Below are 23,873 nucleotides of genomic sequence, written 5' to 3'. Positions count from 1 at the left end.
TGTGAGCAACATAAACAAGCCTGTCTTGCTCACTAAACCTAGTAGATGCAGAGAATGGTAGTTTGACATCTCACAATTTTTCTTTGAATTTTCTTTCATATCATCCTTTCCCCCAGGAAAGTTCTGTGAACTTACATGGACTATTTATACACGTGATTAAAAAGCTAGCAAAAATTAGTTCAAAACATACAACTATTATTCCAATAAAAAACACAGGTGACAATTTAAATTGGTTAACAATTTTTACTTTGGGTGACCAAGCAATAAGAGGATCCCACATTCCACCTGTCTGTCGCCGATCAGGTGCATGAGTCAATGGTGTGGGGGTAAGTCCCCAAGTCAGCCTGCTCAAACATCAAGCTGAGCCAGAGGTAGGAACCAATAGGAGAAGGTGTAGGTATTGACAGGCCTCCATGGCCCAAAAGATTTTTGTGGTGCTAAAAGCATTCAAGTTTCTTCTGGTTCACAGCAATCTTAGAAAAGAGCTCCAGAAGTTTGCCTTTTTCTGAGAGTCCTGCTCCAGTTCCAGCGAGGGCTGTTGATTAGGCTGTTCAAAACGTAGTACCGTTAGATGGAACTTATACCTCCAAAGTTGCATCAGAATTCTATATTCATCATAGGACTCTAAATGACATATCATGGGTAAGCTTTCACCCAAAATGGGAAGATATCTGGGTCTCCTGTGTGAAGGCTGTAGTGCATTAAAAATTGCATTGTACATTTTTACCACTTAAGGCTACCATACAAATATACCAGCAGAGGGAGTCTAGAAGACAATAAAAGGAATGCATGTTTTAACAGCGTGTGCTTTTCTGATTTCGAAAGTTTCAAGTTGAGTATCAGCCAGGCAAGCTCAACCCAGTGGACTATTTTTTGCAACATCTGATGCTGACAGTCAGTCCTACTAGTCATTAGGAAAAGGTTGCCTAACAACATCTAAACTACATAAGCCTAAATGCGGTGGCAAATCCGCTAAAACTAATTGACATCAAAGCAGCAACAAAACAAGATAAAGCTTGCAACAATGTATGACAGCTATGGAATCACAAAACTAGAAAGCTGAGATCGAGAGAGCATCTACAAACAAAATCACTCACACACTACAAGTCTTCACAATGTTTGAAATGAGCTCACCGTTACAACCACATCTGATCCCATATTACACAGCAACTGTATTGTCATTCCAGAATCATTGGGGGAATGTGTTGTCAATATAGCACATGAAGGTCATGAAGGAATTATCAAAACCAAACAGCTCCTTAGGGAAAAGCTATAGTTCCTAGGAATTGACCGCATGGTAGAGCACAAAGTCAATCAGTGTTTGCCGTGTCAAGCAACCCTAATGTCAAATCTTTGTGATCCTGTCAAGATGTCTGAACTACCTCCAGGACCATGGGTTGAAGTTAGTGTTGATTTTGTAGATTTATCCACTAGTGAATAGCTGCTTGTTGTCACTGACGACTACAGCAGATTCCCAGTTGTGGAAATAGTTACATCAATTTTAACAAAGCAGTCATCCCAAGGCTTGACCAGATTTTTGCCTTGTTTGAAATCCCTCAAAGAAGAAGGTAAGAAGTGACAATGGACCCCAGTCAACAGCAATGAGTTCAGTAAATTCGCGAACTACCTGGGTTTGACTCAATGAGAAATCATCCTTTGGCTAAGAGCTAATGAAGAATTCAAAAGATTCATATATACCTGGAAAAAGGTGAAAAGTACAGCTACAGCTGAGACCAAGTCATAGAAGCAAGAGCTGTATCACTTTCTTTGCAATTACAGAGCAACTCCTTACTTGACTACTGGAAAGATCAAGCTGCACTTATCTTAGCACAGCCTATGTGCATGCCCGAGCACCTCAAATAGCTAAAGATCACCTTGTACACGAACATGTTTGAGAACAGAAGAATCGAATCAAAGCAAATGCAGAGCAAATATTAAATTTAGAGCTACACCACTAAAGCCAGGAGATAAAATGCTTATGAAATGTGATGGCCATGTTGGAAAGCAAACAACTCCCTGTGACATCCAGACATATGTTGTGACCAACACAAAAGGATCAATACAAAAACAGAATTACCTGGAAAAACTCAGCAGGTCTGGCAGCATCGGTAGAGAAGAAAACAGTTGACGTTTCGAGTCCTCACGATCCTCCGGCAGAACTGAAGTATAGTTAGGAGAGATGACATCAACATCTCAGATGAAGAACATGAATTATGAGGCTACACCTAATCTAAGGAATTTTAGAAAATCATAGCCAGCGCATCCAATTATCTTTGCAATTATTTCTTTGAGAACCCGAGGACGTCAGCCATCAGGTCCGGGAGAATTGTTGGATTTTAGGTCCTTAGGTTTCTCCCATACTTTCTCACTGCTGATATTAATTACTTTAATTTCCTCACTCTTTTTGCCCCTAGGTTACCCTCTATTTCTGGTATGAGACTTGTGTCTTCTATTGTGAATACAGACACAAAGGTCTGGATTTTCGCTCCTGAGTCAGGTAGCTGGAGATGGGAATTCTCTCAGTTTGTCATGTCCTCCTTGGGAGAAGCTCCCCTGAAATGGCGGGGTGGGGGGGATTTATTCACTCAGGGGTGGTGGGAGGTAAGGTGCGGGATGGAGCCAGGGGCTGCCGAGTGTGTTTAAAAAGCCCACCTCAGTTCTTTGGGACTTCATCCCACATGTTTTGTTAAATATTAGGCCCTCTAGCCCTCAGCCCTCATACTCCCTTACCTCCTACCCACTCCCCATGCCCCATCCATGCCGATTCATGCCAACCATGCCCAGTCCCCAATGATCCCTCATGCCCTCCATGCCCACCCATGCCTCCACCAACATCCATGGCACTTTATAGCCCCCTTGCCAACTTAATGCTAACTCTTTCCCCCACCCAGCCCCATGGTCCCTTGTAGCCTTCATGCCAACCCCCATGGCCCCTTATAACACCATGCCAACTTACAAAGTATACAAAGTAGGTGATGATAATGTTAGTCAACATGATTTGATTCCAGCACTGCCGTATTGACCTCGTCATTCTTTTAAAGACGTTCAACAAAACATGTGCACAGCACCAGGAAGGACCCCCAACCAGTGCTATGTAGATGATTATCAGCTACTTTCAGGTAAGTTGCTGATTAATTTCTGCAGGCTATGCCTGAGTTTGTGGAAATGCTTGGTGGTTTGCAGTGTTGTTTAAAGTTGGTGAAGTTGATAGGGTGTTGTGCTGCACATGGAGAAGGCCTTGATTGGAGAAGGCAAGGGTTCTGGTCAGACCACTTGCTCCCAGTCATAGGCGCTATAGTTACCATCTCTCTTGGCCTGCTGCATGAGAAGGTGGTGGAGCAGAGGGAGCACAGAAAAGGACAAGTTGCTCTCAGACTCAGGGTCTTCTGGGAGTATTCCTCTTAACTTAATCTAAACCAGGAGCAGTGTGTGCATCAACTTTGTATACGATGGAAGTGCTCCAGAAAAACTTGCTACCTCTTGCAGACAAAACTGCAACCTCAGAGCAAGGCAAGGGTGGTGCTGCCAGTGGCTATGAAGGTGGCCATGACCATAAATTTCCTTTGCATCAGGATCCTGCCAGACTGGTGAGGTGACATCTTAATATCTTGCAATTTGACATCCGCTGCTGCATGAAGAAGGTGACTGATACACATTATGCCAGGAGACGGGAGCTCATTATCATCTCTCTGACTAGAGAGAAGAAGGTGGGATGTGCATGTGACTTTGCTAGGATCATGGGATTCCCCCACAATGCAAGGCATCAGCAACTGCATACATGTGTCCATTACAAAGATACAGCCCTTGCCACCAGGACGAGCAGGGGATTGAAGAAGAGGAGCATGGAGAAGGGAGGAGGCAACCAACACAGCCCCTTTCAGGACAGGCAGTCTGAGATCACTTCATTCAACTCCAGTTCCACTGAGGGCAACCTGAGATCTATTTTTCAACAGTCACCTTCTCTGTGTCACTGACCACAATGCTAAAATAAGAGACTATAAATAACCATTCCAAACCAACTTTATCCAACAAGCCATCCGATATTCCACAGAAAAGTCAATTACCCTCATGCATTCCCTTAGTGGCTTGCGAGTACCTTTGCATGGCTTAGTGCACCTACACAATGCTACCTCAGTGACTGCAGCATGGTTGGTGGAATAAAAAAGAAAATGCTAGAAACACTCAGCAGTTCAGGCAACACCTGTGGAGAGAACCAAAGTTAACGTTTCAGGTCGATTGCCTTTGTATAGAAATATAATAGATTTTGTGCTGATGGAAGGTGGAGGGGGCAGGAATAACAAAAGTGAAGGTTTGTGATAGGGTGGAGGGCAGGAATGATTAAATGACATAAGTTTTCATGGTACAAAAATCCAAAGAGAGTGGTAATAGGTATTCAAAAGAAACGAAAGATGAGTCCAGATGAGGCATGAAGATGAGGCATGTAGCCATCTGAATACAACATGAAAGGATAAAGAAAGAACCAAAACAACAATGCACAAGCAAAAAAAAACACATATCATAAGATGAAGGCAGAGATTATGATCTAAAGTTGTTGAGCTCATTGTTGAGTCCAGTATGCTGTAAAGCGCTGAATTGAAAGATGAGGTACAGTTCCTCGAGCTTGCATTGAGCTCCATTGGAACACTATAGCAGGCCATGGACAGAAAGGACAGAGTGGGAGCAAAGTGGACAATTAAAATGACAAGCAATGGAAGTTCGGGGTCATCCTTGCTGATTGAACGGAAGTGTTCGCAAAGCAGTCACCGGTCTTTGTATGATTTCCCCAATGTAGAGAAATTCATGAGTAACGAAACAGTATACTAAATTGAAAGATGTACAAGGCTGGAGGAAGACTGCTGACATTCGGTGGGGAAGACTAGAGTTAACTTTGCAGGATGCTCTTGAGCATCCATGAACCCAGAAGGCTTGGCTTGAGGCTGCACTACTTAGGCATGAGTAGGAACAGGCTGGGCTGACTAACTGACAGGCAACAGCAAGGGCACTGGTGGAGTGGCAGGGGTGGAAGGATAAAGGCTGTCATCATGAGAAAGGAAAGCAGTTTCATGCTCCACAGAGCCCTTGCCACACCCCCAGGGCGGTGCCTCAGCAATTCTAATAATCGATTGGAGGGCAGATTGCAGTGGTGCTGTGAGAACCTGCAAGCTTCTTTGAGCACTGGTGCCCACAACCATGATGGCAGCAATCTGAGCCTGCATGGCAATAAGCTGAAATTTCAATGACTTGACCAAAGTTTCCATGGCAGCACCCAGATGTTGAGTGGCTTCTGCTTTTGCTGCAATGGAACCCAAGACATCATCCATTGATGCTGCACTATGGTTGGATCCGCAACTGTGCTAATGGAGTTGGCCACCACTTCCATGTTGGAAAGGATGGGCTCCAAACTGTGCACAAAGCCCTATGTAAAGTTGATTCTAGATTCCTCAATGCACCTCTATATTGATTGTAGGCTTTCTGGCTTGCCTCCCAATGTACCAAACATTTCATAGTGCAAATCCATCGGCCTCCTTTTGTAGGCTGCTCCATCGACTGTGTCCACTGTGGCAGAATTCATGTGCAATTTCTCCCTCCAGTAAGATGACATCTTTGTTACCTTTGACCCTGCCTTGGTTGCTGGCCACTTGAGTCCAGTGTCTCACCATGTACAGGTCCTGTCTCTAAGCTATCTTCTTAAGTACATATACAACTGGTGGGTATGAGTTTGAGAGAGAGTGGTGATGCTTCTGTTTCATGACTATTTTTCTACTCTTCCACCCCTTGCTCTGCCACCACTGCCTGGCTAGGTATTTGAAAGGAGAAGGGCACAAAAGTAGGGCTGTGGTGAGGGGAAGAGAAGAAAGCTCGAGGTGTATGCTTGCACCGTCTGCAGCTTATAAATCTGAAGCAATTGTTGGATGAGGAAGAAGTGCAATGTGAAAGAGAAATTATGTTTAAGGATACCATCATCTTCGATGATTTTGCTGGAAACAGCCTCAAGTGTGGCTGCTTGATGGTGAGCACTGTCTGCTCCATTGGGTAAAGACATGAAAATACATTCGCTAACCTTGACTGCTCATGTCTGGTCACTTAACTTCTTGCGGCACTGCATCCAGGTTCTCAGAGCTATGCTGCAGGCATTGGCTCATGCTGTTCTCACTGCCATCTATTCCCACTGTCTTCTTAGTATGTGTCTGGAGGGCTTTCTGTCCCCCTAAGAATAGATGATATCTCTCTTCCTTGCTACCTCCTGCACTAAGACCTCCAGTGGAGCGTCAGAAAATATTGGAACCCACTCTTTTTCATGTTGTGCCATTCTTGCATTTTTCCCACATCAGAATGGCTTTGGAATGACTTCTAGTAATTGCTCAGCTAGAAGACTGGCTCCCCTTGAAGACCGGCTTTAAGTAGCGTAGGCTATTTTGAATTCATGCTAGCCCCTCATGATTTTATAACAACTCAAAGATATTCAGTAAAAGACTGTTAGGTAGTGGTTAAAAACATTTACTGTGGTATTATTTACATAAAACTGAAATAAAGCATGAATGATGTGATCTGGTGCACCTGCATATGCTAATCTCGTTGAAAATATTGCAAATTTAATCTGACAAATGTTGTCCTGTTAGAATATTTTTTACATAAAATTTCAAAGAATTGTTCTAGTGGTGTTTTTGTTTCCAGGAACTTAGAAATATAGAAACATAGAAAATCGGAGCAGGGGTAGGTTATTCGGCCTTTTGAGCCTGCTCCACCAGTCAATATGATCATGGCTGATCCTCTATCTCAATGCCGTACCCCTGCACTCTCCCCATACCCCTTGATGTCTTTAGAGTCCAGAAATCTATCTATTTCCTTCTTAAATATTTCAGTGACTTGGCCTCCAGAGCCTTCTGTGGTAGAGAATTCAACACCCTCTGAGTGAAGAAGTTTCTCCTCGTCTCAGTCCTAAATGGTCTACACTGTATCCTAAGACCTCTTGTTCCAGACCACCCCCCCAGCCAGAGGAGATATCATCCTTGCATCCAGTCTGTCCATCCCTGTAAGAATTTTATATGTTTCAATGAGATCTCCTCTCATTCTTCTAAACTGAGGTGAATACAAACCTAGTCAGCCCAATCTCTCCTCAAACAACAATCCTGCCATCCCAGGAATCAGCCTGGTGAATCTTCACTGCACTTAAGGAGACCAAAACTGCACACAATACTCAAGACGTGGTCTCAGTAAGACATCCTTGCTCCTGTACTCAAGTCCTCTCTCAATGAAGGCCAACATACCATTTGCCTTCTTAACTGCTTGCTGCAGCTGCATGCTTGCTTTCAGCAATTGGTGCACAAGGATACCCAGGTCCATTTGTACATCAACATTTCCCAATCTATCACCATTTAAATAATACTTTGCCATTCTGTTTTTCCTACCAAAGTGGATAACTTCACATTTATCCACGTTATACTTCACCTGCCATGTATTTGCCCACTCACTCAACCTGTCTAAATCACCTTGAACCCTCTTAACACCCTCCTCATCACTCACATTCCCCCCAAGTTTCATGTCATCAGCAAACCTGGAAATATTACATTTGGCTCCCTTATCCAAATCATTGATATATAGTGTGAATAGTTGGGGCCTAAGTACTGATCCTTGTGGTACTCCACTGGTCACCACCTGCCACTCCAAAAAAGACCCATTTATTCCTACTCTCTGTTTCCTGTCTGCTAAGGTTTAGGTTAGCTATGAAAAAGTACAAAGAGCAATCCAGAGTAAGAATAATTAATTGGGGGAGGGCTAATATCAATGAGGTGAAACTGGATCTGGCCTAGGCAAATTGGAATCAAAAACTGGCAGGCAAAACTGTAATTGAACAGTGGGCTGCCGTTAAAGAGGCAATTGTTCAGGAACAATCAAGGTACCTTCCCAGGAGGGAGAAAGATACGGCAAACAAAGCCAGAGTTCCCTGGATGACAAAAGAGATAGAAAGTAAAATAAAGCAGAAAAAATGTGCACACGACAGATCTCAGGTTGTTAATACAAGTGACAACCAGGCTGAAAATAGAAAGTTCAGAAGAGAAGTAAATAAAGAAATGAGAAGCAGAGAGAGAGTATGAAAAGAGACTGGCAGCCAACAGGAAATTGGGATCCAAAAGTCTTCTATAGACATCTAAATAATAAAAGGGTGGTAAAGGAGGAGTAGGAATTGAGGATTAAAGTGCATATTTATGCATAGAGGCAGAAGGCATGGCTGAGATACTAAATAAATCATCTCTTTTTACCAAAGAAAAAAATGCTGCCAAAGTTGTATTAAAAGAGGAGTTATGAGGGACACTGAATGGGCTGAAAATTTATAAATAGGAGGCATTAGAAAGGCTGGCTGTATTTAAAGTTGATAACTCACCAGGACTAGATGAGATACATCCAACGACACTAAGGGAATTAAGGGTGGAAATTGCAGAGGCATGGACCATAACCTCCCAATCCTCCTTAAAAGTAAGGGCAGTGCCAAAGGACTGGAAAATTACAAATATTACACCCTTATTCAAAAAACAGTGTAAGGATAAATCCAGCAACTATAGGCCAGTCAGTTTAAACCTGGTGGAAGGAAAGATTTCAAAAATGATAATCCGAGACAGTCAGTTAACAGTCATTTGGACAAAGGGGGATTATCACGTTTAGCTAATTTGATTGACTTTATCAATGAAGTAATAGAGAGGGTTGATGAGGGTAATGTAGTTGATGTGGTGTATATGGTCTTTGAAAGTGTTTGATAAAATGACACGTAACAAGCTAGTCAGCGAAGTTGAAGCCCTTGGAATAAAAGAACAGTGTCAGTATGGTTACAAAGTTGGCTTAGTAACAGGAAACAGGGGTTTAGATGAGGTCACTGGATACTTCAAAGGCTATAAGCCCTGACAATGTTCTGGCAATTGTACTGAAGACTTGCGCTCCAGAACTTTCCATGCCCCTAGCCAAGATGTTCCAGTACAGCTACAGCACTGGCATTGTCCTGGCGATGGGGAAAATTGCTCAAGTATGTCCTTACACAAAAGGTAGGGCAAATCTATCCCGGCCAATTAACATCTACTCTTGATCATCCATTAAGTAATGGAAGGGGTCATCAACAGTGCTATCAAGCGGCACTTGTTTCGCAATGACCTGCTCATTGGTGCTCAGTTTGGGTTCCACCAGGGCAAGTCAGCTCCTGACCTCATTGCAGCCTTGGTTCAAACATCAACAAAAGGGCTGAGCTCCAGAGGCAAGGTGAAAATTACTGCCCTTGACAACAAGTCAGCTTTTGACTGAGTGTGGCATCAAGGAGCCCTAGCAAAACTGGAATAAATGGGAATCAGGGGGAAAACTCTCTGCTGGTTGGAGTCATACTTAGCACAAAGGAAAATGGTTGTGATTGTCGGAAGTTAATCATCTCAGTTCCAGGACATCACTGCAGGAGTTCCTCAGGATAGTGTCCTAGGCCCAATCATCTTCAGCTGCTTCATTAATGACCTTCCTTCCAACATAGGGTCAGATGTGGGGATGTTTGCTGATGATTGCATAATGATCAGCACCATTCGTGACAAGAGCAGGTCAGAGGCTAGGAACACTACAGCGAGTAACTCACCTCCTGACTCCCCAAAGCCTGTCCACCATCTACAAGGCACAAGTCAGGAAGTGTGATGGAATACTCTTCACTTGTCTGGATGAGTGCAGCTCCAACAACACTCAAGAAGCTTGACACCATCCAGGACAAGGCAGCCCACTTGATTGGCACCCCTTCCACAAACATTCATTCCCCCCACCACCGATGCATAGTGGCAACAGTGTGTACCAGCTACAAGATGCACTGCAGGAACACATCAAGGGCTCCTTAGACAGCACCTTCCAAACACACAACCACCACCATCTAGAAGGACAAGGGCAGCATGCACATGGGAATACCACCATCTGAAAGTTCCCCTCCAAGCCACTCACCATCTAGGCTTGGAACTATATCACCATTCCTTCTCTGTCGCTGGGTTATAATCCTGGAGCTCTCTCCCTAACAGCACCCTGAGTGTACCTACATCACATGGACTGCAGCGGTCAAGAAGCAGCTCACCACCACCTTCTCAAGGGAATTAGGGATGGGAACTTGGGATGGCTTAGCCAGCGACGCCCACATCTCATGAATGAATAAAAAAAATGAATTTTAAAGCATAGAGGTGTGAAGTGAGACATTTTGGCGGGAAGAATGATGAAAGATAATATAAAATAAAGGATGCAATTCTAAAAGGGTTGGAGGAGTAGAGGGACTTGGGGGTATATATGCTGAAATAGTTGAAGGTGGCAAGACAGGTTGAGAAAGCTGTTCAGAAAGCATATGGAATCTTGAGCTTTATAAACAGAGGCATGGAGTACAAAAACAAGGAGGCTATGGTGAACTCTGATAAAACACTAGTTTGGCCTCAAATGGTGTGTTGTGTCCTATTCTGGGCACCACACAATAGGAAAGATGGGAAGGCTTTAGAGAGGGTGCAGAAAAGATCCACAAGAATGGTACCGGGTATGAGAGACTTCAATTACCTAGATAGGTTGGTGAAAGTGGGACTGTTTTCTCTGAAGAAGAGAAGGTTGAGAGGAGATTTGAAAATCATAAGGAGTCCGGACAGAGTAGCTAGGGGGAAACTGTTCCCATTGGGCGAAGCGTTGAGAACTAGATGACACTAATGGCAAAAGAAGCAACGGTGACATGAGGAAAAGCTCACACAAGCTTACACAGTGAGTGTTTAGAAATGCACTGCCTGAGAGTGTAGTGGAGGCAGATTCAATCATGACTTTCAGTTGGGAATTGGATAATTATCTAAAGAGAAAAATTTGCAAGGTTAAGGGGAAAAGGCAATTGCTGTTTCAGAGAGGCGGCACAGACATGGCGGGCCAAATTATCTCTTCCTGTGTTGTGGACATTCTATGATTCGATGATTCTACGATTCCTCAACTTGTTACCATAAAGCAGGTGGCACGGTCTGTGCCTTCACAATGCTGAGGTTGCACAGAGTGCAGCAGACTACCATGAATCTTGGCAAGTGCCCCGCTGAGTACTGCAGGGCTCCTCTAGAATGGTCAAGGCAGTGTTATTTGTGCACATAGCAGCATGGCATTTATTGTAGGCATGATTTCCACATGTGTGTGGGTTGAGCATCAGAGTCATGAGCCTTGTTGTCAAAGGATATTCCTTGTCATCAAGTAGTCACCCGTTGGTTTGTTGTGGTGGCTCAAATGCAGATGGAACCATGGTCTGCCGCAGAATGAAGGCCTCATGACTGCTGCTAGGACACTGGGCATTGACCTGCATGTTATGCTACATTTGGTTGCGTACCAGCTGGATGTTGAGGAAGTGGAATTTCTTTCTATTGCATAACAGCTCAAAGTTAATGTGCGGTGCCTGCAAAATGATGTGTGTGCAACAAATGGCACCCTGCACTATGGGGAAGCCTGCAATCCATGCAAAACTATGGGCAGAATTTTATGGCTGACGTGCAGGTGGCGGAGCCCGCACGTCAGCACTTAAAATGTTGCACGCTGACATTGGGTGAGCGTCCCGATGTCAGCGCGCAGCATCGTGATATTTAGCTGGGCTCGCTATGAAGCACGATGCGCGCCCGCCATTAATTAAAGGCCTTGTTAGGGCCCTTAACTCAGCAATTGACGCCGATTTTGAGGAGCCTGTGTGATCTTTGCCTCGACGCACGGGCCCAACGGGCAGGCGGGTAAGTGATTTTTTAACAAACCTCATCCATGGGTGGGATATGTGGGCTCAGGGGGGTTGTTAATGTTTTACCTGAAGCATTTATTGCAGAAAGTATTTTAAACTTGCCTGTGTGATTTGTTAGCAGTTCAAATCAATTTCCAACAGCTTTCTCTGTACTTTGAAGCTTCAGCTCACCAGTCTGCAGACGGTAATCTTTATCGGGTCTGCAGCTTTCCAGAGGCCTCCATTTTGCCTGTGGGTGTGGGTTCTGACATCTCTACTGGAGGCAGCTCTTCTGAGGAGAAAGGGAGGGATAGAATAAGGAGGAGGCCAGGAGTGGAAAATCAGCTTCCAGGGGAGCCACCTTTGGGAGGCCAGGCGCAGGCACAAGGGGCACAGGGCCAAGAGGTTGGCCAAGATGGAAGAGGCTGCAGAAGATGCCATTATCCTGCTGCCAGGGTATACAGGTGGTGAATCAACTACCTCAATATGACTGAGGTGCAGTGCCAAAGGAGGCTCCGACAGTCAAGGGGGACAGTGAACTATATCTGTCAGATGATTGGCCCTGAGATCTCCCCTAACTGTATGGATGGACACCCCATGCCAGTTGCTCTGAAGGTCACAGTTGCCCTCCACCTCTATACATCTGGCTCCTTCCAGGGCTCGGTGGGTGATCTTTGCGGTGTCTCCCAATCAGCTGTCCACACTTGTGTCAAGCAGGTTACAGACGCTCTGATGAGACGTGCATTGACCTTCATCCACTTCTGCTGTGACCAGGCAAGTCAGGCACAGTGAGCCAGAGGCTTCACGGCCATTGCTGGCTTCCCCCACGTCCAGGGTGCAATAGACTGCACACATATAGCCATCAAGGCGCCAGCAGGTGAGCCCGGTGCCTTCGTCAACAGGAACGTTCAGATAGTGTGTGACCACAGGATGCAGATTCTGCAAGTCTGTGCAAGGTACCCAGGCAGCTCCCACGACACCTACATCCTCAGACACTCCCAGGTGCCGGGGCTCTTCAGTGCTCCGGCTCGGCTGGATGATTACCTGGTAGGTGACAAGGGCTATCCCCTCAGAAGGTGGCTCATGACGCCTCTCCGCCATCCAAGAACAGAAGCTGAGGTACGCTACAATAGGAGCGACGGCACCACAAGGTCTGTGGTGGAGAGAGCCATTGGTCTTCTCAAGATGCACTTCCGTTGCCTGGACCGCTCAGGGGGCGCACTCCAGCACCCTTCAGATCACGCCTCTGTGATAGTGGTAGCATGCTGCGCTCTGCACAATCTTGCACTGGAAAAGGGGGATGCAGTTGATGATGAAGACCTTGACGCCCTGGATGAGGCTGCACATGATGAATCCAGCAGTGGTTCAAGGATGAGGAAGCACAGGTCAATGATGAGGGGCAGCACGCCGACCCACTACTACACCAAGGAGGCAGGGACATCTGGGGCACTTTAATCCAACGAACCTTCAGCTAGCTCCACACACATGGATCTGCAGGACCAGCATTGTCTGGTGCTTCCACACGTGGCACTTAGGTGCTACATCTTCTGCCTCATCAGCTGCAACTAAGGTCTTAGGACAGAAACATCAATGTCCACTCAAACACTCATGATATGTCTGTGAAACATACAAATGCAGCACAAAGGAAACACCCTCAGCCATGGTCAGAAAAGTGGACTTTATTGCCACCAAAATGAACAACAAACATCGCTCTGACGCAGATAATGAAACATTCCCTAATCTAGGGCCAACACAAAATCACCAGTGACAAATCCATGGAGTGCATTATGCTTACGTTTGGGGGTGCTATGTCTTGGTGCCGCCCCATCGCTCGGAGTGGCTTGTGAGACAGCCTGCTGACTCTGCTGTCCTGTTGGCCTCGATGACCTTGGCGGCTGTCCTCTGGCCCGTGGAGCCTGTGCTGTCCCCACCTGGGAGGGAGTGACCAGTTCCACAGCTGGCACCTCCCCAGTTGTCACAGCCTCAACCGATGCAACAGTCACTGACAGAGGGGCAGTGGAGCTGCTGCCCTCATCCGGAGCGCCCTGAGAGGAGCTCGCAGTGTCGACAGGCAGCTGCTGCGCCGATGTGAAGTCACATTGGACCTCCCTGCTCACCGCAAATGGATGGGCACCGAGCTGCGACACTTGGTGCCCAGAACATCTCCCAATGTGGCCATTAGTGCTGTGAGGGCTTGCAGGTCAAAGCGTAACCCAATCAGAAGATTCTCAATCTGCTGGAAGCCCCTCTCCACGAGAGTCGCCAATCTCTCAGTGGAGGAAGCCTGAAGCTTTGTCCTGAGGTTCATGCCATCACTGACACTCTGCCTGGATTCCTCCACCACAGAGACCAAGTGAAGCACACCCTCATGCAACCCTGCCAGATGCTCCCACGCACCCTGCTGCTTGTCCTGCAGCTGCTGCATGGCTGACATCTCCAGAGGCACATCATCACTGCTGGACTCACCATGTGCCTGGTCCCCTGCAGTCCTGCAGCTGCTGGCACCATCAGCACTCTGTCCGTGCCATCTCCTCCAGTGATTGTGAAGTGCCCTCTCCACTGTGCCCTGGGACACTAGCCGACATCATAATCACCACCGATGTGGTAGTCACTGCGCTGTGCCTGGCTTGCTGAAATGATGTGACGCAAGTTGCAAGTGATGCCCCTCAGGTGTGGACTTGTTGGTGGTGGCCATGCGGTGGTAATGCTGAAATTAACAACAAGGACAGTGCATCAGTTAGTGTTCAGTCAGTAACACCATTCATCCCTTTCCCCTCCAGGCACATAATGCGCTCAACCTTCAAGAACCTAAGGAGACGAACATTGGTGGGGTGGTAAATAGTCAAGAGGAGGCCCAAACATTACATGCGCATACAGACAGGCTGGTCAGGTGACGTAAGGAATGCCACATGGAATGTTATGTGAATAAGTGTGCGATTAAGCACTTGGGCAAGACAAGCAAGGTATGGGAATACATGAGAAATGGTGGGACCGTGGAAAGTCATGACGATTATAGGGACCTTGCTGGGCAGAACCGTTAAGGTAGCAGAACAGGAACATAAGGCATTTAACAAGGTCAAAGCCACACTTGCCTTTATTAGCCGAGGAATAGAATGTAGGAAAAGGGAGGTCATGTTGCAAGTGCAGAAAACGTTGTCGAGGCCACATCTACACTTCTGCATTCAGTTGTGACCTGTGCTTCATGGGAGGGATGGCATTGGAGTGGGGAGAGTGCAAATGTTCCTAACCTGGATGTATGCTGGCCTGGAGAGTTGGAGTGATGAGGAAAAATTGCAAACACTTGCCGTGGAACACAGGAAGGTCACATTATTGACCTTCATACCGTTATGAGGGGCATAGAACAGGTGGACAGAAGGCAACATTTTCCCTTGGCGCAGGGATGACTAACGTGGTGACATTTATTTAAGTTGAGTGCCATGAGGTTGACAGGTGAGGTGCTGAGGACCTTTTGGACAGAGTAATGTGCAAAACACTGGCTGAAAGGGTGATGGAGGTACAAGCCCTCCTAAGATGCAATAAGTCTTTGGATGTGCAGCAGCGATGCCATGGTGTGTTAGGCCATAGGGATAGTGGTCACAAATGGAATAAGGCGACTTTGGAAGGTGCTAGGGACCCGCATCCTTAAGGGGCCAAGGGACTTTGGGTATGACCCAATGTCTGACTGTCTCAGTCTGTGAATGAGCAGTGTTGCTGCATTAACGATTGCAGCAACCATCAGTGCTTTGGATGGTGGGGAGACAGAGTGGATGGGGCTGTGGGTCTCAAATACCTGGCCGCTGCACCCCAGCCTCGTCGACACCTGCCGACCTGGTCGCCTGCCTTCTCCCCAGCTCCATGGCCAATGCTCCCTCATATTGTTCTCTGATTTTGCCTGCAGAACAGAGAAGAGGATTTATTGGGGCAGATTGCTCATGTACTCTGCATGTGCACGCCGGACCCCAACCACAGTGGCCCATCTGAGGCCTCCAGCGGCTCCTGTCCACACTACTGGTGATCAGTCACCAGAAGATCGTACGGCTGCTCCCAACCCCATCCCCCAACGGACACCTTGGACACATTCAGCGTCCATCACTTTGAATAACACACGGTTCTTAGCGCCCATGGCAAGGAGGCGCAACTAGGTGCGGCGCCCAGGCCAGCAGATGGCTATTGGCCACGACACCTTGAGGCTCCCCTTCCACCATCTCATCACCATCAGTAAGTTGGAGTTCTGAGTATGTGTCTAGCTGCCTCCCCTGCAGGTTGCCCCCAGACTACTCAAATGCGACAAACACCAACATACGCTGCAGGGAGAACCCACCTTCTCCTCAACCACTAAGGCCGATGTAAGCATGGTCACTATCTGTTTGCCCACCCAGCGTGCGCCAAATGCCCAATGCAGTAACGACACTAAGACGTGAGGGGTGGGCGGGCCTCAAAGGCTAAGGCTACCTGCTGGGTAAAATGGCCAAGGCCAACATGGTACTCACCCTTCCAGAGCGCAACACATCATTGAAGCACTTGTGGCACTGGGTTCCGGTGCGCCGTACATCATCTTGAGAGCTTACAGCCTCCGCCACCTCCTGCCACGCCTGCCTGGTCATGTGGGTGGGCCCTCCTCCTCCCATCCTCCCGAAACAACACCTCCCGATGATTTGGCACCTCTTCCAGGAGGGCAGCAAAGCAGGCATCGGAAAACCGTTGGGGCACTTTGGCCCCCCGCTGGCCTACCCTGCAGCCTGCCCCCCTCCTCCTCCTCTGCCCTGACCTCCTCTGGAGCCCGGTTGCTGGCCATGGTGAACAGCCTAAAGGAGGCAGCCTGGCCTTTCTTTATGCAGACTGCTGGTTCCCCATTGGAACCGGCGGCCTGAACACACCTGCCACAGATTTGAATTTCCCGCTGTACACGGGAGTCTGAAACGCGCTGAGCGGGCCTTAATTGGCCCGCCCGCGCAAAATGGTGGCGATCGGCTCCGCACCATTCGCTGATTGGGTCGGGCCCGCCCGCCCGACAAACAGAAAATTCAGCCCTATGTGTTTGCTTCACCTGCCTTTCTCAGGCAAGAGAAAATGAAATGTATTCAGCTCCTTTATAATGCTAAGCCTCAGTTATGTCCTTTATGCACCAGTGGTTGGCAAATTGTAAGATGTTTCAAATATTCCATGCTGCAGCCAGGAAGGAGCCAATTGCATATAAATTCATGGCCACTGTAACGTTCACAGCCACTGCCAATGCTGACCTTCTCCTGCTTTGAGGCTGCAGTTGTGGCTGCAGCAGGTGACAGCAGTTAGTGAGGACCTCCTTAGTGAATTAAATATGTCTGGCACGCTGTTCCTTGCTGAGGTACAAGCTGGAGAATTATTCCTTGAATGCCATGGGGTGATATGGCCTCTTGCCTTTCTCCCTCTCTCTCTCCTCCAGCAGCTTATCCCGCTCTGTGCCCCCATTGCTCATTCTGCCTGTCACGTTGTAATCTAAGGGGGATGCATGCTGCAGCCATGACTCGGAGCAAGTGGTTTGTGCAGAATCCTTGAAATGAGGAGAAAGTCATACAGCATGTTCCACACCACTTTTTGTCGACTACACCAACTTTAAACAACACTGGAAGCCATCAAGCACTTCTACAATATTAACGATATCCAGTGGAAATCATCAGTGACTAATCTAAAAGTAGTTGATGATCCCCTTAAATAGCGCTGGTGGGGGGTCAACTTGCTTCAGAATGCATGTTCAGCTGTGTGTGTTTAAGAGGTAGTGTTAGCTTAAATATCGTGATCCAAAATGGTAGTGCTGCCCTCAAATCAGTGTTGTACACCGATTGATGTCATAGCCTGCCTACTCTTCACACTTCTGATGGATGCTTCCTATGTGCACTCTCATCTAATGCCTTCAACAAATTGGCATTTGGTGTGGCTAGCAACATGAATGCCACTGAGGAGGCAAATCAGAGCTTAGTATTGAAAAAACAGTGGAAAAATGCTGAATTTTGTGGCCATTGGCTTTTGGCAAGTTATTTGACCAAAGAAGGACATTTCAACTCAGCCAGATTCAGTTATTCATCCAGTGTCCACGGGTGCACCTCAAACAGTGTCACTGGAAACCAATTAGGAGTGGAGTGGGAATCTTACCTATTTTATACTTCCTTAGTACAGGGATGCTGAAGCCAATTGTAGTCCCGCCATCCATTGCAATCAATAATCTCAGCACAAATCTGGGATTAAAGCGATTAAACCTGGCATTTTCTTGATTTGTTCAGCTTTGAATCATAAAAGAGCTGGACATTTTTACCCAATGAGCACCTGGAAGTATTTTTGAATATATATCCTCAGCTGGTCCTTTCAAAGTTATGTAGACATATCAGTATACAAGACGTATAGTTTCTAAGGCTGAAAAAACACTTGTCCTTTTTCAAATTAAAACTAAAAGATGCATTGGACTGGATTTGTCTTTTCAGTATTTCAATCTTGATGCACTTAACAGTTTTCTGTTTTCCTGTATTTCAGGAGCGAAAGAAAATTCAAGATAAAACGACTGAGGTGCAGCTGTAGTAAGTTGTGTTTAGTTACCTAGCAATAATTTAATCCATAAGAAATAAAGATTTCTTCCATAGTGAACATACCGCCATGAAACGTGCATAGAACATTAAACTGTATCTGTAGGTGAGACAATTGTAATCTTTTTTGGGTCAATTACCTAATGAGAAATCAAACAGACATCATTTTTGCACAGAATGGGCTGAGTTTTCGTGGAGATGTGGAGGCAGGATTGAAGACAGGCAATTTCCCAGCTGGTATGCTATCTGCTGCCATGGTCTGGCCTCCGGGCTATTTTGAGGGAGGCTGAATCGGTGGGGTGAAACGGTGGGGTGATTAGGCCAATTTAATTGCTGATTGAGGGCACTGATCAGAAGCCATCTGTAATTTGTCAGATGGCAAATGATGCCCTCACTGAGGCCAAAGCTCAGCCGATGAATGGAGGTGGCCTCTGGTGGCTGACTAGGGGGCCATCAATATCTCATTCAATTTAACCCCCCCAACTGCTGTGATTGCCAGAGGGTCACAGCTGCGGCCCCTCCACAATGACAGTCTGCAAATTTTCAGCTGCAAATTTTTCAAGAGATCACCTCTATCTTGAGTTACCCTCTCATTCTCCAATATTCTGAAGATAGGGCTGCTGAACTTTCAGCGATGGGTGGCCTACTATTGACCCTCTAGACTCAGGATCCTGCCTTCTGTCCTTAATTGAACTGGGCTCCCAGAGGCAGCTATTTAATTGTCTGCCCCCTTCAAAATTTCCCTCTGGGTCCCGCCACTGGCATTTGTGGATTCCTGACATGCATTTCATTCTGAAGGTGGGATCAGAACCCGGGTGCAAAAATCTTGCTCAATTTTATTCTGTCCAGATTTAACTATGTGGGAAAATTATTTATAATGCTACTGCAACTTATTATTTGTCTAGCCTGTGGAATTCTGATGTACTTCATGATTAGCCCTTGCATTATTCTGCAACTTTGGGTGTATATTGGGTCTATAATTCACTGACAAGTCTGCTACAATGAGTCTTATGGTGGAGTTGGAGGTGATGCAGTAGGTAGCATCTATGCCTCTAAGCCAGAAACTCTCGGTTTAAGTCCCGCTCCAGGACTCGATGGCTATGGCAGGTGTGTTTATAACCCGGCCAAACAGATTGATTATCTGCAAATGCTTCCAACACATCCGTGGCAGGTGGTAAGAGATGGAGAGACTCCTAGTCAGCCATACTTGGTGTGGAGTGGCTCACCTCAAACTATAGCCTCTGGCTTAAAACTAGCGACCTTTTCAGGGAAAAATAAGCTATGGAAAACAGACATAAGTATGTACTTTGTCTGCCTCATGTGTCTCAGGGCACGGGAAGTCTTTTAAGTCTATGCTACAATGTAAAACATATATGCAGTTAGCTACAAAGTTAACAAACAATGAAACATAGATCTTTAAATGCCCTTTGTAATAATTTTAGATATATTATGCCTACATTGTGTTAGCTCTTGCACTTAAACTGTTAAGTTTTTGTATAAGATGTCCTTGATAACCAGCTTTATTGTGAGCAAAACAATTAATAAAAAGGCAAATTAAATTGTATGTACAGCAACGTGCACAGCATCCGAAGTACAACTGGGAAACTGGAGGTAATAATTTGTAGTAAGGAACCAGATGGAGTACGAACAACTAAAACATGGCTACATTAAAAACAGGACTGGCAGTTAAATATTGCAGGATATAACATATTTAGAAACGATTATGAGGGTGAGTGGGGCTGTTGATACTACTCAGACACAACACAATGTAATGTGAAGGGTTAACATCAGAAGTGTACATGATGCTGATGCAATAACGATGTCAGATCGCATGACTGGGAAGTAAGAGAGATCTGGAAGGAGGTGAAGCTCCAACCTCCTGTAGAGGTCCAAATGTTCAAATACTTGCTTTAAATATAGAGTAATGGCTTTGAGAAACTACAGATTCGAGAAGTATACTTTGGAAGAATAGACAATTCCCAAATCCTCTGTCTGACCACACAATGAAACACAGACCAGAATTTTGCCCATGTCGGGCGGGAGTGGTGGGCAGGCCCGGGCGTGGTTGGGAAGCTGACCGTGATTTCATGTTGCCTGGCCAATTAATGGGTAGCCAGCGTGAAACCCGTGCTGCAGCACTCAGCGTTGCCGGGGTGGGGGCGGGAGGAGCGTGAGCGCTGAAGTTCGCACATGTGTGCGGGTGTGCGCAGTAAAAGCTCCCCGAGGCAGAGAGCTGCCTCAGGGAGCTGAAGATTTTCAGCACTCAAAATAAAGAAATGAAAAATAATGAAAGCATGTCCCCTCAAGTGACTCTGTCACATGAGCAGGGACATGTTAAATAGGAGTGCCAAAAGTTTTTTTTAAATCACTGGTTGAAACCTCATCCTGTCGTGAATGAGGTTTCGCCAAAAATGCAAAGGCTGCTTGGCCTTTTCGCCCATCTATGGACAGGCAGTGAAAAATTGTTCTTAATTAATTAATTAAGGGCCTTAATAGGCCACTTAATTGTTGGCAGGCACACTGCTGACTTTCACGTGTGCACGCTGACCGAAATATCGCACGAATGTGCGATGATGTCGGGATGCTTGCCTGATGTCACCGCATGTCATTTTATGCTTGAGCATGTCGGCCGCACACCCGCACACTGAGCGAAAATTTCTAGCTATAATGGCAATAAAGAGGGACATGATGTTATGATTGAAACAGATTCCATGGGTGGAATTTTCCATTTGGCAGGGGACAGGGAAGTCGCCATGATTCCTGCTGGGTGGTGGGGCTGATTTTTGCATCCAATTTTCTGTTTCTCAGCTAATTAAATATGCAACAATAAGTAGCTCGTTGAAAATTGTGGCGCAGCAGTGATTCATCCGCCCCCACTATTACCTCATGGGGTCAAAGGTTGGGGTGTCATATTTAAATGGCACCTGCACAGACATTCCTTTACTGCAGGTCAGGTGCAGGTTCAATGTCTGCATTACCATGGCAACCAAACGTAATAGACCCTCAGCCCCAAGGCTCAGTGAGGCCTACCTGGGGATTTTCCTCCAGATCGTCCAGGAAAGGCGGGAAGTCTCTTCCCCAGGGATGGGAACAGGAGGCACTCCCACCTGACCATGTCAGCCTGGAAGGAGGACCACCCTACAGTGCAGGAAATGAATGAATGATCTGATGTGCTCTGCCAGGGTAAGTGCAACTTCTACTCATACTCTCATAAGGGCATTAGGCAGCCTAAGGGTTAGAGTTCACAAGGATGTCACACACTACCAGCAGATGGACGTCAGCACCACATGTCTGCCAGCCACTTTAAGATCACCATCTCATGTAAGATGCTGCATAAACGGCATCTTTGTCCCTTGCTGGGGAAGGCGCAACACAAACAGGAGGCATGCATGCTTCTGAAATGCTCTTTCAACCATAGTGCTCACAGTCAATTCATCTGTCTTTACGCAGGACAAAATTGCCCAAACCAATGGGAATGAAGTCCAGGGGGGGACCCCAGAGCTTAGGACATTCTCCTCCAATGAGGAGCAAGCAGCAGAGCATGCTGGTGAGGACAGAGATTGCTCCTGTACAGAAGGGAAGATCAGCCTCCCCAAACGAGCCACTGAGGATCCATCCAGTATACATTGTCCACATGCGGACAATGACTGTGTGACCTATAGTGTAAGAACCTGCCTAATTATCTCTTCTCTCTATTCCAGCCACCTGCAAGAAAAGGTGGAGGAAACCGCCAAGCAAAGGCCTCAGCCCCACCCTCCAGAGCACATCAGATGAGGAGGCAGAGGAAGCATCGTTCCCCTGCACCCTCTACCAGTGCAGATACATGCGCCTTAGTGGGTCCTAGTTCTACAGTAGGCTTGGGATCACAGTCTGGTGATTACCTCACAGACACATGTCCACAGTAGGTGGAGGCAGTGACAGCTGAGGCCTCTGACACTTGGAGAGAATTTTCTTCCCGTTGGGTGGGTTGGATGGGAGTGGGCGGGTGCGCAGCTGATTGCCGCCCGTGATCGGCTGTGCACCACCAATTTATATGGGCGGACTACTAAGGTCCGCCCAGCTTGACACGCACCCAGAAATGCTGTGCGCTCCCTGTGCGGGCGGGGGAGTAGGCTGAGTCGGGGCCTGTGCTCTTTTGTGCATGCGTGCGAAAGAGCACAGAAATCTCCCAGAGCTGGCTCAAGGAGATGAGTTTGATTTTTAAAATTTTAATAAAAACAGAAAAAAAAATTTAAGACATGTCCCTTCGTGCGACAGTGTCACATGAGCTGGGACACGACAATGAATTTTATTTAAAAATTTTATTAAACTTAAAAAACCTTCATGAAACCTCATCCCGCCTGTGGATGAAGTTTCATGATAAATATGAAGGCCGCCTGGGCTCTTTGCCTGCCCACCAACCTTAAGGTTGGATGGGCAGCACAGTTAAGTGTTTTAATTGATATTTAAATGGCCTTAATAGGCCTTTGACAGTTCAGTGGGTGCGCAGCTGACTCCGGTGTGTGACCGCCGAACTGAATATCTGAATGACGCGCGGTGACATCGGGATGCATGCCCGACGTCACTGCGTGTCATTTTATGTGTCAGCGAGCGGGGCCCACTGGGCCCACCCCCCCTCACCGACCTGAAGATTCTGCCCATGGAGAACTGCTGGAGACCAGATCCCTGCAGAGACCAAGGGCAGGATTTTCTGCACCCGCCTGTCACTGCGATCTTCTGGTCCCGCCGTAAGTCAATGGACTTCTGGTCGGGGCGCCGCCTCGCCCGTGGTGGATCCTGCCCGTGATGGGGCTGGAAAATCCCAGCCCAAGTCTGATGATCAGCCTCTGCATTTGGCCTGAGAGAAATGTTAGAGATGCAAAGACAGGCGGGGAACATCAAGCAGCGTTGTCAGCGTTGACACTAGACTGGAATGAAGGATGGAGGAGTCTGTCCATGTTCTGCCTGATGTCATGGCTCCAGCATGCGAGCGTGTCAAAGTCTCCATGGGGAGAGTGGCGGCTACCTTGAAGACCCAAGTCCAGCAGGTTCTGGCAGATTTATGCTCAGACCTGCACACCATCGTTCTGACCATGGGTGCGTTCCAGCAGCAGCTAAGCAAGAGGGGGACAGGGTGCTTCAACCTCCCTTCAGGTTCCCTTTCTCCTCAAGGAGTTAGGGAGGGGCCCTTGGGCACCCAAAGGGAGGAGAATTGCCAACAAGACACCCCAGAGACACCAACCAGGACACTCCAAGGGTGTCCTGCCACTCCAAACTCCCTCTGCCTGTTCTCCAGCAGATCAGGCCGAGGAGGGTGCACCTGTCCAGAGCAGGAGACTCTTAGCAGGCTGGGGCCATTCAGGCCTTGGGCCTTCAGAGGACACCCACCAAAGACATCTCAGACAACAGGGCAAAGCAGTCAGCAGGCTGTCTTCACCTCTACTGCGGATATCGGGATTGTACCTGGACATAGCGATAGAGTTAGGAAAATTAACAAGTTTTGAATGGGTAATAGTGGCATGGGTGTTTGTTCACTGTACATCATCTGCACTATTGTAAATATATTTCACATTTATCCCTCTCCAAGTCTCATGTATTGAATGGCTAATCGATGTGATGCAAGGTCC

At 46.9% G+C, this 23,873-nt stretch overlaps 1 protein-coding gene across 12 annotated transcripts in view; it reads left to right on the top strand.

Annotated features, from left to right (window-relative positions):
- The window catches only part of LOC144678767 (poly(rC)-binding protein 3), a 532,576-nt gene that overhangs the window by 255,418 nt on the left and 253,285 nt on the right, over positions 1–23,873 (top strand). For all 12 annotated transcript variants that reach the window (XR_013576176.1, XR_013576177.1, XM_078538655.1 and 9 more), the window contains exon 2: positions 18,218–18,261. The gene's annotated coding sequence lies outside the window, so the exon portion shown is untranslated. The remainder of the gene's footprint in view (positions 1–18,217; positions 18,262–23,873) is intronic.

This window comes from Cetorhinus maximus, chromosome 3 (assembly GCF_964194155.1).
Source record: "Cetorhinus maximus chromosome 3, sCetMax3.hap1.1, whole genome shotgun sequence".
Taxonomy (NCBI): domain Eukaryota; kingdom Metazoa; phylum Chordata; class Chondrichthyes; order Lamniformes; family Cetorhinidae; genus Cetorhinus; species Cetorhinus maximus.
The sequence above is the reverse complement of the archived record's forward strand: the minus strand, read 5'-3'. Positions and strand labels throughout refer to the sequence as shown.